This window comes from Marmota flaviventris, chromosome 13 (genome assembly GCF_047511675.1).
Source record: "Marmota flaviventris isolate mMarFla1 chromosome 13, mMarFla1.hap1, whole genome shotgun sequence".
NCBI lineage: Eukaryota > Metazoa > Chordata > Mammalia > Rodentia > Sciuridae > Marmota > Marmota flaviventris.
In genome coordinates, this window is record NC_092510.1 from 73,485,111 (window position 1) to 73,500,602 (window position 15,492).

Sequence of the window (15,492 nt, forward strand, 5' to 3'; positions counted from 1 at the left end):
CAAGTGTCAAGAAAATCATTAATTTTCTGTTAGATGCAATGCCAAATGATACCTAAATAATACCTGCACTGCTTAAAGCTATCTGTGAAAAATCAGTCTTTTGAATTGGGTGCAGGGGCACACACCTGTAATCCCAGCGGCTCTGGAGTGAAGCAGGAGGATCACAAGTTCAAAGTCAGCCTCAACAACTTAGTGAGGCCCTAAGTAAGTTAGTGAGACCCTGTCTCTAAATAAAATACAAAAAAGGGCTGGGGACATGGTTCAGTGGTTAAGCACCTCTGATATCAATCCCTAGTAACAAACAAACAACAAACAAACAAACAAATAAATAAATAAAATCAGTCTTTTGTTGTCCCAGTTATTTTGCTCTTGAAAGTGTTGCTCCTTTGGCAACTAGGAGCCAGGTGACCCTGGGGGTGGACTTTGGTGTAGTGTTGAGCCCTTGTAGGGAATTACCAGGGGACCTTTCCGGCCAAGGAAGGTCATAATCTTTCACATTTTATTTATATTCTTTGGGGCCAAAGTTGTGGGCACATGGTTACATCTAATCCTAATGACTCTTTATTTGAGCCTGAAGGATAGGTCCTCCCTCCAACCCTGTTTTTTTTTTTTTTTTTGTAGTATGTTAAAAAGCAACCAAACACAATTTCTAAAGAACATTGTAAGAGAGAGCCTTTCAGACTTTATTTGTTCTTTCTTGCAATACAGATGTGCAGTTCTTGGATATGACACATAGATGTACCTTAGCATATATTTTGCTTAAGAAGGACAGGTAATGATCAATCTATGTCAGCTTTTGCTGTGTGACATACCATTCCAAATTCAGTGCCTTAAAGTGAACTATTTTCTCTGGTTTATGATTCTTCAGGGCTGCTGGGTAGTTCTAAGCTGGGCCAGCTCCCTCATGCAACTCTGGTCAGTCTAGGGGGCTGGGGGGTGGGCTCATCATGTGTGTGGTCATTGGCAGTCTACGAGCCCCAGCTGCGGTTTTCTTTGTGTGCTTTCTCATCTGCCAGCAGTCTACTTTGGGTTCATTCACATGGTTTTCTCAGAGCAGTAAGAAGGCAAGTGCTCTTTGGAACCTTCCTTTATCACTTTTGCTAATGTCACATTAGCCAAGTCAAGGTCTATGACTAAGCCTAGAAGCAAGACAATGGAGAAATAGAATCCATTTCAGGATGGGAAGAGCTGCAACATTCTGTTGCCAATAAATGTGGATGTTGGGGAAGAAAAATATGTGGACATTTTTGAAATTCACCACATTCTCTTAATCATATTTATCTATTGTGGTATCAAGAGGTCTCTGGCCCCACGTGAGGGTTTTCCCCATGTTCTTCTATATTAACAGTCACATTTTCATTCTCATAAGTCTTCTCTGTTCTTAGGGAGTACAATTTCATGAGCATGAAAAAATCTCACATTAATATTTTGAATCTTTTTTTTTGTACCAGAGATTGAACCCAGGGGTGCTTAACCACTGAGTCACATCCCCAGCCCTTTTTTGTATTTTATTTAGAGACAAGGTCTCACTGATTTGCTTAGGGCCTTGCTAAGTTGCTGAGGCTGGCTTTGAACTTGGGATCCTCCTGCTTCAACTTCCCAAACTTCTGGGATTACAGGCATGTGTCACCATGCCCAGCAATATTTTGAGGCTTTTTAAGAAGGAGGGGACTCATTTATGGATTGAAAAAGTAAGCATATAAATAATACATGTTCAACTTATAAAGGGGAGCTGGAGCGGGAGTGGGAACAAGGAGATATTAGGACCAGTAAAGAATAGGGGTTAAAAACATGGGCTTGGGATTTATATGGTCTGGGTTAGAATCCCAGCTCTTCTTTCTACTTGCTAGTGGGAGTGGGCAAGTTACACAATCTCTTTCTTCCTCAGTTTCAGCATTTATCAAATATGGATAATGATATTTACTCATAGTTGGTTAGAGGATTAAATAAATATATGTCAAGAGCTTAGAATCATGCTCAGGTCAATGGAAGTGCTTTGTAAGTGTGAGCTTTTACTGTATGTGTGTGTCTGATTTCTTAGTTCCCCAGTCATTTGGCCTCAAAGCTTGACCTTCCCTTTAAAGCCCAAATATGGAGCCTGTACACTCATTGTGCTGACCACTGTGAGCCCATCACATACCGGGCTCACCTTCCAAGTCATGTCTGGCCTGCAAGGGAATCATCTTGGTCACAGCTTCTCCCCTTTGTCTGCACCTCCACTCTTGCAGGGCTCCTGACTGTTGTTCCATTCTGCACCAGGGATCTTAGAGGACTTGACATTTCATAAAATGTGCTGAAGACTTTGGCAAAACTGCCAAGTATTTCTCTGTTACTTCTCAGGCCACTGCAATTTGGCTTCTGCCTCCTTTGCCTCAGTGTTCAAGATAGTGAATCCCTATGTTCTGTTACCCAGCCTCAACAATTACTAGCTGTTTCTTAGTCACATTTTATTTATCTTATCCCTTTTCTGGAGTATTAGAAAGCAAACCCTAGACAGCATGTCAGTTTTTCCATAAATGCTTGATTATATATCTAGTTGATAAGTACTTCTAAATATATATTTATGTATTTTAAAATCACCAAGGCATTTTCACACTTATTAAAATGTCACAATATCATGTGATATGCAGGCCATATTCAAGTTTATCTTCTTGTCTTGAAAATAGTGGTTGGTCAAGTCAGGATCCACACTTTCCCCCATCTCCTCCTGCTATAGATTCTTCTACTCTCTTTGTCACCTCCTTCTTCAACATACAACTTTTACTACTCATTTATAAATAAAGAAAAGGGAAAAGGAGCATCCATGGCCAAAATTTGGACATCTTTAATCTTAAGTTATGTGGATTACTTTTAACTCATGGGAATAGCTCATGCTACTGCCATCTTCTCCAGTAATTGCTTTGGGATCCACAGAGGAGGAAAGTTCTTGTATTCATGAGAATCCTTATAGTATACTTTGAAAAAGCAGACTTTGTGAAATTGGGGGAATAATGATGAACAAGATGAAGTGTCCAATGAAGGGAGACTCCGTTATAACTTTTGAAAACAAGGAAATCACAGTAAGCAAGATGAAGCATGTGTCTGAAAGGAAATTCAGATTATAATAAAAAAGGAAAGAAGTCATAGCATTCCCATAGTTTATGACTTTTAGAATAAAGGTTACAAAACTCTTTTGATGATGGGTATGCTTCATTTTCTCACCATTCTTGCTTCTGTGCAGGATTAAGTCTTCACATTTATGTCTGTGAGCTTGTTAGGCTATAATTGTGGTTAAGGGACACTTCGGGGAGGTTGTGGCAGTTTGGTGGTTCTCCCTAATCACTCCTTTCTGCCTTCTAGCTAAATGTTGTAGACAGTGATCTCTTTAAGGTACATAATCTAATCACCCCTCATTGTGGTTTTATAGAAATAAAATCAAAATTTCTTGGCTTGGTTTATACAGCTTTGGATGGCTTTCCTCCTGCCTGCCTCTCTGGCTTTATTTTGGACTCTTCAACTTCTATCTGTTGCTATCTGTTGCTTCAGGCATGATGGTTCTATCTTAGTTTTTATAGAATACCATGCTCCCTTTGCCCAGGTCCTCTGGCTAGAATACCCTCCCCAGCTTTCACTTTTCATCTAAGTTGGTGGCTTCTTTGTTAGAGAACCATGTTCTTTTCCTTTGCAGTACTTGTACAACTTTGCAATCATTAGTTCTTTTTTTAAAAAATATTTATTTATTTTTTTAGTTGTTATTGGACACAATACCTTTATTTTATTTATTTATTTTTATGTGGTGCTGAGGATTGAACCCAGGGCCTTGCACATGCTAGGTGAGCACTCTACAGCTGAGCCACCATGCCAACCCCTTCAATGTGATTATTTGAGTAAGTCTTTATTCTTCACTCAGGTTTTGCATTATATAACATATGGATAATGCAAAATGGCAGCTCTTCTAGTTGAACCATTGTCCAGAAAGAACATTGTCTATATTTGCATACACTGTTGGGGCAGAAGGGGTGTGACATCTTCCCCTTGTGAGGGTCATGGCACTTCTGTGATGTGAATTAATAAGAAAACCACAACAGATTTATTTACTCAAAAGTTTTACATGACATTGGAATCTTCAGATTATAGACCTAAAGGCCTACAGAAATCTGTCCATTTTTATACTTAGATTAGATAAGTGGGCAGCTGTGTAGAAATGTGATTGGACAAAAAGGGTGTGGCTTCATAAGAGACTGAGAGGGGAACAAGCAAGGCCTGTGTGTTCAGGTTCTTCCTGGCTCTCTATAGTACTCCTTCCTCCTGGGTATGGGGCAGTACTCCTTTTGGAATGAGGGTTTTATATTCTATCAGACAAGGTAGAGGAGAGAATTTCTTTATGGCTAACAGAAACATAGGAAAAGGTTAGAGTAACATTTTTAGACTTTATAGGTGACTTTGGGGAAAAGGAGTTCTAGTCTTAATGACCAACCTTGGTGAAGAGGAATTTTGGTTTCCATAACTGCTTTAAGGAGAGACAGGAGGGTGGTGATAGTGAGAGACTGTTTTTGAGACCCTTCCAATGTCTTTTAATTCAAAGTACTTGACATTGCAAAGTGCTGTACTTTGGGAGATCATTGTCTGAGCTCCAACACTACTCTGGATCCAGCACACAATAAAAACATTACGTTTATTGAATGAATAAATGAATGATTACCAGAGATGGTTCTTAGGCTAATTTCTTCAGCTTAAAAAGTATCCCAAAGTATCTCTGTCTCATTTGTATGTGTAATTCATGCTCATTGTTTGCACTATAGTCTATAAAGGTGATGTAAACAATTAATAAATATGAAGCCATTGTTCCTAGGGGAATTACAAAAGTCAGGCTCCTGTCAGCCTCTGGTCATAGTATTTTTGTCAGCCAATCAATATATAACCTCATTTTATGTGTTTCTGTTCAGAGACACTTTATTTAATATCACTATTGATTTATTAGCATTAAACTCATTGCCAGCAGCACTATTGCTCATGCCTGACGGGAGCTCATTGTACATACATGTGATTTCCTTAATATATATCATAGCTGCCATCTTAGTAACATTAGATAGTCTCTGTGTTGGGGGGGGCAGTTTTAAACAGTGAGGTCAGGCATGGGGTATAGCTCAGTGGTAGAGTTCTTGTCTAGCATGTTCCATCCCTAATACCAGGAGGAGGAAAAAAAAAAAACAACAAAAAAGGTAAACAGTAAAACCACAAACAAAACCAAAAATAGCCCATGAAAGCAGAAAAAATGTGAAAAGCCTACGTGGCACTGAATAAGATATAGAAAGGACATTGGCTTGCAGCTGAAACCAGAAGGCAGAATGTCACCTTGTTTGACTCAGCTGGGAATGGGATTGAGGGAGGGCTCAAAAGGTTTTCATCACTATAACCGTATCTGAGAATGAGGTAAAAATGGGGTAAAAGTGCCATGGTATTGACTTCAGGAGTACAAATTAATGTTCACAGATAGATTGAATTTGCAAATATGGAATGCAGGAGGAATGAAGATTGCACTTGTGTATATAGTATCAAAATATACACTATACAAATATATTTCACACATATTTTATATTAAATATAAATAAATAAAATATCAAATGTAAAATACATAATGATTATTATCATCTTATACATAACTTTGAAGTACTTGGCAATAGGTTGTATGCATATCAACAGATATTATTTTACAAAAATATATTTTAAGTGATATTTCCCAGGCCAGTGTTAAATGTGTTATGGAATACAAGGGTTCTGTGGAAAGTCATTTTTGGAAATGCTGATATCAAGAAATCTTCTGTGCCTGTGGTGTTACAATGAGGCTTTTTTTTTTTTTAAAGAGAGGGGAACTAGATGCCTTTATTTTATTTTTATGCAGTGCTGAGGATTGAACCCAGTGCCTTGCAGGTGCTAGAAAAATGCTGTGTTGCTGAGCTATAGCCCCAGCCCTACAATTAAACTTTGAAGGAAACAGGGTCACTAGTGCCAGAAGTGAGACTAAATCTAGATCCCTTTTGCAGTTATGTCTTGCTGTCTTTTGTTATTTTGTTATCCCCAGGTGGCATAGCAAGCCAGACAGCTCCTCCTATCCCTCATTGGATGGAGCACAATTAGATCTTTTTCACATGACTTTATAACTATTCATGAGGGAGGGGATTAGATATTAATTTTGTAAACATTATTTTACCAAATTGGCAAAAATAACTCCCATTTGGAAAGGGGCTATGTAAAAATTTATTAAACACCTTGATTAGGTCTGTGCCTCAGCTTTCATTCATTACATTTTGAATTTCTGCGGGTCTTGCTCTGGGTCTCCACCTCATCCCCCATCTCTCAGCATTTAACAAGAGTTATGGGTTGTCCTCAGTTCAAATAATTTCAATCATATGGTTCTTCTGGAAATGCCAACAATTTCTAAGCTGTCAATGCTATACTGTAGACAATGCCATACACATTGTTAATTGTGGAATTGGTTTCTAGCCCCATAAAGTAGACCACAGGGAAGTGTCTTGTGGCAATGTATTTTTCACTTGAGTTTCTCAAGACCCAGCTACAGCTGGTGCCTGTCTCCATAGCCTGGCATTGGAATTGCCAGGTAAAAGTGCCATGGTATTGTTTTCTAGGTCAGATTACATCTGTTATGTTAAAACATTATTTGATAAAATAAAAAATATTATTTGATAATTAGCACAATATAATTTCAATTGCCTCTAATGCCTAAAAGTTCCCCTTGAGAACTTAATTCTCTTCCTGCTTCCATATCATTTCTTTAACTTCTGAATTGAAGCAAGCAAAGAACTGCTCTAGTTGCAAATATCTTCACATAGTTTTTATGTGCTTTCTTTAATATTTTGCAAATATTGAAGGACACTAATATCCTGATTTTAAGAATATTTGTGTCCTGATTTTATTTCTCATATATTTTTGTAAAAAATCCGGATGTGGTGAAAAACAAATTTCATAAGTAGAAAAAAATGATGGTGGAAAAACTCCCTGAAAGTGCTCATAGGAGCTGGGTGCAGTGGCACATGCCTGTAATTCCAGGGAGACTGAGGCAGGAGGATAGCAAGTTCAAGGCCAGTCTGCAAAATTTAATGAGGCTTATGTCAAAATAAAAGCTTAAAAAGAAAAAAAGTGCTGTGGGTTCAGCTCAGTGGTAGAGCACCCCTGGGTTCAGTCCCCAGTTCTAAAAACAAAACAAAACAAACTCATAGACAATCACCAAAACTGCGATCAGAGAAAAATCGATGGCCTTAGTTCTTTCATTACTGAATGAGATTGAAAGTAAATAAGTCATCATAAGTGGAGTTAAAACAACAGACAACCCTGTGAAGAGCTCTTCTGAAGCAATATGAAAAATTCAATATCTTAGAACAAAAATGGATAAAAGAAGGGCTCTCAAGAAGAAGGCTCAGGTGGAAACAATTTTTGGGGTCCTCAGAAAGGGAGGATTGGTTAAAAAAGTCCAAATGGCGGAGTTGCAGTGGTGCATTCCTGTAATCTCAGCTACTTGTGGGACAGAGGCAGGAGAATTACAAGTTCCAGGCTAACCTTAGCAACTTAGTAAGACCTTACCTCAAAATTAAAAAGGGCTGCAGATGTATCTCAGTATAACAAATACCCTTGGGTTCAATCCCCAGGACAACAACAACAACAACAACAACAAGCAAGATGGTGTATACTTTGGAATTCCTTGACCCCCTGGGCTTTGTGATTTGTACCAGGTTTTCTCCCTTTCATCTGCTCTGGTACAAGACATGAAAAGGAAACTTATAAGAGAACTACAAATGCCAGTGTTCATACTTAATATTAAGTAAACTGGAAAATAAACCTATACTTTTATCCTACCTAATTGGCAAAAATGAAAAAGAATATCCAGATGGGCACAGGAAATGAGAATTTTCACATTGTTTGTGAAATATAAGCTGATTCAGCTATTTTGAAGGACAACTGGACCAATCTATTGTACTTTCTCTTGGTTAGTGTTTGCACAGCTATGCTTTCTTTTTTTTTTTTTTCTTTTTATTTTTTTGAGATGAAGATCAGACCCAGGGCCTCATGCATGCTAGGCAAGTGTTCTACCATGGAACCACATTCCCAGCCCTTGCATGGCTTGTATAATTTCCCATCCTTTTCTCTCAACCTCATTTGTTTATGGCATATTTTCTATGTGATTGAGTTGTCCATTCTTAATCCAGTTGGACAGTCTTCTCTTTTAATTATGTATTTGATTCACTCACAGTCAATGTATTATTGACATCTTGTGTTTAAACCTATCTCAATTCTTTTCTGTTAGTCTATGTCCTTTTTTGTCCCCTTTGGAATTCCTTGACCTGATTAACCATATAGCTTTATTTCATTTCCCCTCTTCTTTTACTATTCTTCTAGAGATTATCTTACAGATTACAACATGCATCCTTGGTTTATTGAAGTATTATACATATAATCACTTTTATTAGTTTTGCATAATGCAAAGATGGTAGAGCAGCCCCATCTGCTTTTTATGACATTGTTAAGGATTTTAATGCTATTTTTAAAACTCTGTTTTAGTCAACTTTTTGCCACAAAAAGACCTGACAAGAACAATTTTAGGAGGAAAAGTTTATTTGGGGGTTCATGGTTTCTGAGATTAATCATGGGATTAACATCTAATAGGATTAAGGCTCTCATAACCCAATCATTGTACTTCTAAACCTTCTTGCATTGTCTCACAAATGAGCCAACTCATAGCCAACTCCATACAACATTATTACTATTACTTTGTAGTCAATATCCACTTAGATATGCTGACATTCTTTATTCTTTCCATTGTTCTGCATTCTGTCCTGCATCTTGATGCTCCTTTCTAGGGTCACTTTCCTTTCTCCTTGAACACCTCCCATTTGTACCTGAATTTTCATTAGTGTATTTCTGATGATCACAGATGCTCTCAGTTTTTGTATGAAAAGTAATCTGCCTTAAATTTAGAAAGATATTTTTGAAGGATATAGAATTCTTTGTTGGGAGTTATTTTCTTTTAGTACTTTGAAAATATTCCTTTGCCTTCTTGCTTTTTTTTCCCTGTTGAGAAATTAGCTCATGGTATTATTATTGTTCTTATAAAAAATACAGTCCTCCCTGGTGCAGGACATTGGTTCCAGGACCCCTACAGATACCAAACCTGCTCAAGCCCTTATATAAAATGGCATAGCATTTGCATATAATCTATGCACACCCTTCCAAATACTTCAATCTTCTCTAGATTGCTTATAATACCCAATGCAATGTAAACCTTACATAAATATTTGTTATATTGCATTTTACTGTATACTGTATTTAATAATGACAAGATAAAGGGCTGTACTTGTTTAGAACAGATGCAGTTTTGGGATTTGAAGCTGTTTGAATCTGGGGATGTGGAATCTTGGTTAGGGAGGGCTAACTGTATGTCTCTCTTATTCTGGCTAATTTTATGATTTTCTCTTTTCAGCACTTTGACCATAGTGTACTTAGGTATAGGTGTCTTTTTTTTTTTTTTTGCATTTGTTCTTGAAGTTTGTAGCACTTCTTAGTGCTATTGTGATTTTTGGAAAAGCTTTCACTATTGTGTCTTCAAATATCTCTTCTGCTTTATTTTCCCTGCCCTTCTTCTTAGACTATTTAACTATCCCCCATCTATTTTCTTTCCATGTATTTTTAATGTTCTTCTCTATATCTTATAATCACTTTGTTTCTGAAAACTTCAGCTTATTTTCTACTTCACTAATTCTCTCTGAAATCGTATATATCTCTCCTTATACACTGAATTCTCAAATGTATAATGTTTATTTTCTAGTTCTAGACTTTCCATTTGATTTATTTTCTGATTCCCAGTTCTTTTCTGAAATTCTCTACCTTTTCATTTAATGTATTGACCATAATAATAGTTTACTGCCTTCAATACTTTAATATTTGCATCTCATGAGTTTGTTTCTATTTTTCTCCCCTTGACGTCTAGACCTATATTAACCTTAAATGTGCCTTTCTTTTTCCTTCTACCTCTTTCTCCTTTTGAACTGTACTTATGAAAAATTTTAAAGATAATTTAAAGCATTATATTTTGCCTTCTGAGGAAGATTTTTTTTTCTCTTACAGGTAGCTCATCTGTATAGATCTACTTAATCTACTCAGAAACTGATGTGATTGGAGTCTGGACCTCAATCCTTGTAAGGGCCAGTCTGATTCTAGCTCACCCTTATTCTCGAGTACAGACTTTCAGAATCTCACTGGAAGTGTAGAATATGGCATGTACCTGAGACCCTTCTCCTGGTAAGATAGAAAAGGATGGGCAGTTGAGAGTAGGGAAGGGATGTGAAGGTCAACAAGAGGTCAAGCAGGAGAAAAGTCATTTTAACATGCCTTTTTCTCAGAAAGGACGTTAAGTTTCCAATTCCTGGAGTGACTATGTAATTCAACCTGTGGGACAACTGAAATATCAGGAAACATTCAGGAAAGAATCAATAAATGGGGTGGTATGAAACCAAAAGCTTCTTCACAGCAAAGGAAACAATCAAGAACACGAAGAGAGAGCCTATAGAATAGGAGAAAGTCTCAGCCATCTGCACCTCATATTGATCTCCAGGATGTTCACAGAACTCAAAAAGCTTAACATTAAAAAAAAAATAACCCAATCAATAAATAGGTAAAGGAACTGAACAGGCATTTCACAGAAGAAGAAATACAAATATGTGAAAAATATTTAATATCTCTAGCAATTAGAGATATGCAAATTAAAACTACCCTGAGATTCCATCTCACTCCAGTCAGAATGGCAATTATCAAGAATACAAGTAACAATGTTGGTGAGTATGTGGGGAAAAAGGTTCATTTATACATTGGTGGTGGCACTGAAAATTGGTTCAACCATTCTGGTAAGCGGTATGGAGATTCCTTAGAAAACTTGGAATGGAACCACCATTTGACCGTGTTATCCCACTCCTTGGGGAATCAGCATACTACAGGGACACAGCCACATCAATGTTTATAGCAGCTCAATTCACAATAATTAAGCTATGGAACCAACCTAGGTGCCCTTCAACAGATGAATGGATAAAGAAAACATGGCATATTTATACAATGGAATATTACTTAGCTATAAAAAGGAATGCTTTTTATGACTTTTGCTGGTAAATAAATGGAACTGGAGATTATTATTCTAAGTGAAATAAGCCAATCCCCCAAAACCAAAGGCAAAATGTTCTCTCTGATAGGTGTATGCTAACGTACAATAAGAGTGAGGGAAGAATAGAAGTTCATTGAAGTGGACAAAGAGGAATAAAGGGAAGAGAAGGGACTGGGAATAGGAAGACAGTGGAATGAATTGGACATAACTCTCTTATGTTCATATATGAATACACGGCCAGTGAAACTTCATATCAGGTACCACCACAAGAATGGGATCCTAACTAGAATAAGTTATACTCCCTGGGTGTATAATATATCACAATACACTCTGCTGTCTGTATATCTTAAAAAGAACAATAATAAAAGAATCATTCAGGAGGAGCTTATCAACTTATATGCCATTGAAAGAAGGAATCCTGTAAGACTGAAATGGTATCCTTGCCTCTCCCAGAGTTCAGCCAGGAGTTCTGAGCCTTTTTTTTTTATCACTTTCTTTTTTAAAAATAAGATTCCTGCCAGGTGCAGTGATGCACACCTGTAATCCCAGTGGCTTGGGAGGCTAAGGCAGGAGGATCTCAAGTTCAAAGCCAGTCTCACCAAAGGCGAGGTGCTTAGCTACTCAGTGAGACCCTGTCTCTAAATTAAAAACAAAACAAAACAAAATAGGGCTGGGGATGTGGCTCAGTGGTCAAGCGCCCCTGAGTTCAATCCCCAGTACCCCTGCCCCCAAATAAATAAATAAATAAATAAATAAATAAAATTTCTGCCCACTTGCTTACCTGGGTGTTTGCCATGTTCATTTCCCCACACCTGTTGAACTTGAACCTGATCCTGACTCTTGCTAGTAACATGGGGAGGTCTTGAACTCACACAAGTGCTTGTTGCCCTGGTCCTTTGAGAAAATGGCGCTCTTTGCCTTGCCTTCTCATGTGTCATTTTCATTTTCAGAATTGGCAATTTGCCCTGAATTCTGTAACTACCCCACTTGGGTTCCCTCTTCTCCTAGGACTGGGTCCTGTAGTATCTCACCATCTTGGTAATTCTTTGAGGCCAAGACATTTCAAACATTTTAAAACATTCTGTCCAGCTTTCGATTGTCCTCAGCTGTCAGTTTTTCTTGGTTATCCTAAAAGTATGCATCATCCACCTCTGGAAGGGGGGCTCCACCCCTGCCCCTTCACATAAATATGTGTAGACAAAAGATTTAAAGACCTTGGAATTTTTTTAAGAACGTGACAGGTTTTCTTTGAATTTTTTTTTAACTCTCTTACAATGTAGGTTTTATGAAGAGCACATGAATTACTTACATTTATTAAAATCAATGTATATAATTAGGACATTAAAATTAGCTTATGAACTACAACAATGATAGCAACAATCATTTGTAATTGTTTAAAACATTATTATGACAATAATAAAAGATTTATAAACCAGGACATCACCTGTAATCCCCTCATCTAAACTTACCTTTAAAAATTTTCAATCTATGCCTTTATTTCATATACAGATATAATAATGCACACATTAAGCAAGTGTTCATAGCATTGAATTTTAATGACGTACTTTGGAAAAAATGGCCTCTGTAAACTTTTTCTAATACCATATTTTTAATTCTGGTCCAACTTCTCATCATCCTTTACCTAGAAATAAAAAGATTGGTAAGTTTATAGGTTTCTTGTTCTATTCAAAGGTATATAGCTTAAATGTCATAAAAATAGTTAAAAATATTACATCACTAGAAGACATACTAGAAAACATTTCTACTTCTGTTTTTCTTTCAAATCAGAAAAGACATGAAGGTAATTTTGCTTCAGAATATTACAGTTGACTCTGCCTATATTTAGATACTTCCCTTCAGCCTGAATAAATGAAATTCTACTCTTCTTTATTTGATATTCATTTATCAAACACCAGATGTAGTTCCCTTCCCAAACAATGCCTGCGTCATAATGTGACAGTATTGAACTTTAATAATACTGGACACTGATGACTGGAAATCCTTTGATGCTATCTCTATTACACTGACAAACTTTTGGAAGACATATTCATCAGATTCATATCACTCTCATTATACTTATAGGCATCTTAATCAAATTTATGGAAACATAAAGAGAAAGCCAAATTTTTAACTGGAGATTGCCCATAAAAATGGAAGAATTCCAAGATTCTTAGTAACTAGGTAATGTTATATGGGTAAAATTAGAAAATAAAAATAGGTTTGTTCTCTAAAATTAAAAGCTTCAGGCATTAGTGAATTGGAAGACAGTCTTTTCTGAAAATAGTCCTAATAATTCTTGGCACATTAAAAATATCAGCCATGTTATGAAAAAACAGGCCTGATATTTACCACTTTGAAAATGTATCTATAAGCAATATGGTAAATTTTATTTTTATTAAAGTTTCCAGTAAATAACTCATGTACAATGGTGGTATTATGTTTAGATATTAGGTGTCCCCCAATAGCTCATGTGTGAGATAATGCAAGAAAATTCGAGGTGAAATGATTGGATTTTGAGAGTTTTAACATAATCAGTGTGTTAATGCCCTGATAGGGATTAACCCGGTGGTAACTGTAGGCAGGTAGGGTATGGCTAGAGGAGGTAGGTCACTGGGGCATGCTTTTGGGGGTATATATTTTGTTCTTGTGAGCCCACCTCTCTCTGCTTCTTGGTAGTGGTGTCCTGAGCTGCTTTTCTCTACCACATCCTTCCGCCATCGTGTTCTGCCTCACCATAGACTCAAAGCAATGGAGCCTGATGTCTGTGGATTGAGACCTCTGAAACCATGAGCCCCTAAATAAACTTTTCTTCCTCTAAAATTGTTTTCATCAGGCCGTTTGGTCACAGTGATGAAAGAGCTGACTAAAACAGCCGGCTTTGTAAATGTACTTGGAACTTGTAAAACCCTGGCCTCTCATTTTCTATGAGACTCAAGAAGTTATTTTTGTTATCCTGAAGGACAATTTCATGAAAACCCCTAGAACAATGATTGACCTAGAGCAACTGCTCTGTGCATATTAATTTCTTCTCCCTGTTTCCTAGAACACAGATATGAATTGGTGCATTCTTGAGATGAGCTTGCCATAATTTGTTTCTTACTTTAGTCATCTAATCTGTGAAAAAAGCACTCCCTAAAGCTCAGCAGCTAATAACAGGTCTATTTCTTTACCTCACTGCATGTCCTTTGTGGAGGGCTGAAGCTTTCTTTCTATTGCTGCAGGTTACCTGTGGTTGCAGCCATGGTTGAGGCTCTTTTCCCTGGGTCTTCATTTCGGGATCCAGGCTGAAGGCACATCCCATCTAGGACACACTGTTTTTGAGAAATGAATGAAAAAGCAAGAGCAGGCCTCTTAAATTAGCTCCTCTTTGGAGTAAGTGCACTGTCATTTCTGCTGACACGCACTGCCAAGTCAAGTTCATGGCCAAATCCGCCAATGGACAGGGAGATGTGCTCTGTCTGCAGGAGTCAGAGCAGATGATGAGAATGTATAATTCTGTTTCAGGGATGAAAGCAAATAGTTGCCAACAATATGAGTTACTATTCAATTGACAAACATTTTAAAGTCAATTAGAGCCCTACAGAAATGAAAGATATTGGCTTTTGCTCTGATTTCTATGATAGGTCTGAGTCCTCAGTTTTTCTTTTTTTTTTTTTTTTTTGAGGGTTTTTTTTTTTTAATTTTTTATTGTTGGCTGTTCAAAACATTACATAGTTCTTGATATATCATATTTCACAATTTGATTCAAGTGGGTTATGAGCTCCCATTTTTACCCCATATACAGATTGCAGAATCACATCAGTTACACATCCATTGATTTACATATTGCCATACTAGTGTCTGTTGTATTCTGCTGTCTTTCCTATCCTCTACTATCCCCCCTCCCCTCCCCTCCCCTCCCCTCTTCTCTCTCTGCCCCCTCTACTGACATTCGTTTGTCCCCCTTGTATTATTTTTCCCCTTCCCCTCACTTCCTCTTGTATGTACTTTTGTATAACTCTGAGGGTCTCCTTCCATTTCCATGCATTTTCCCTTCTCTCTCCCTTTCCCTCCCACCTCTCATCCCTGTTTAATGTTAATCTTCTTCTCATGCTCTTCGACCCTACTCTGTTCTTAGTTACTCTCCTTATATCAAAGAAGACATTTGGCATTTGTTTTTTAGGGATTGGCTAGCTTCACTTAGCATAATCTGCTCTAATGCCATCCATTTCCCTGTAAATTCTATGATTTTGTCATTTTTTAATGCAGAGTAATACTCCATTGTGTATAAATGCCACATTTTTTTTATCCATTCATCCATTGAAGGGCATCTAAGTTGGTTCCACAGTCTACCTATTGTGAATTGTGCT

At 37.3% G+C, this 15,492-nt stretch overlaps 1 long non-coding RNA gene across 1 annotated transcript; it reads right to left on the minus strand.

Moving 5' to 3' along the window:
- Positions 1 to 12,680: 12,680 nt before the first annotated feature.
- Positions 12,681 to 14,463, minus strand: LOC114089195 (uncharacterized). Its single transcript, XR_003582137.2, has 2 exons — positions 14,314 to 14,463; positions 12,681 to 12,785 (listed from the first exon to the last, which is right to left on the minus strand). It is a non-coding gene; the product is annotated as an uncharacterized lncRNA (long non-coding RNA).
- Positions 14,464 to 15,492: the final 1,029 nt, after the last annotated feature.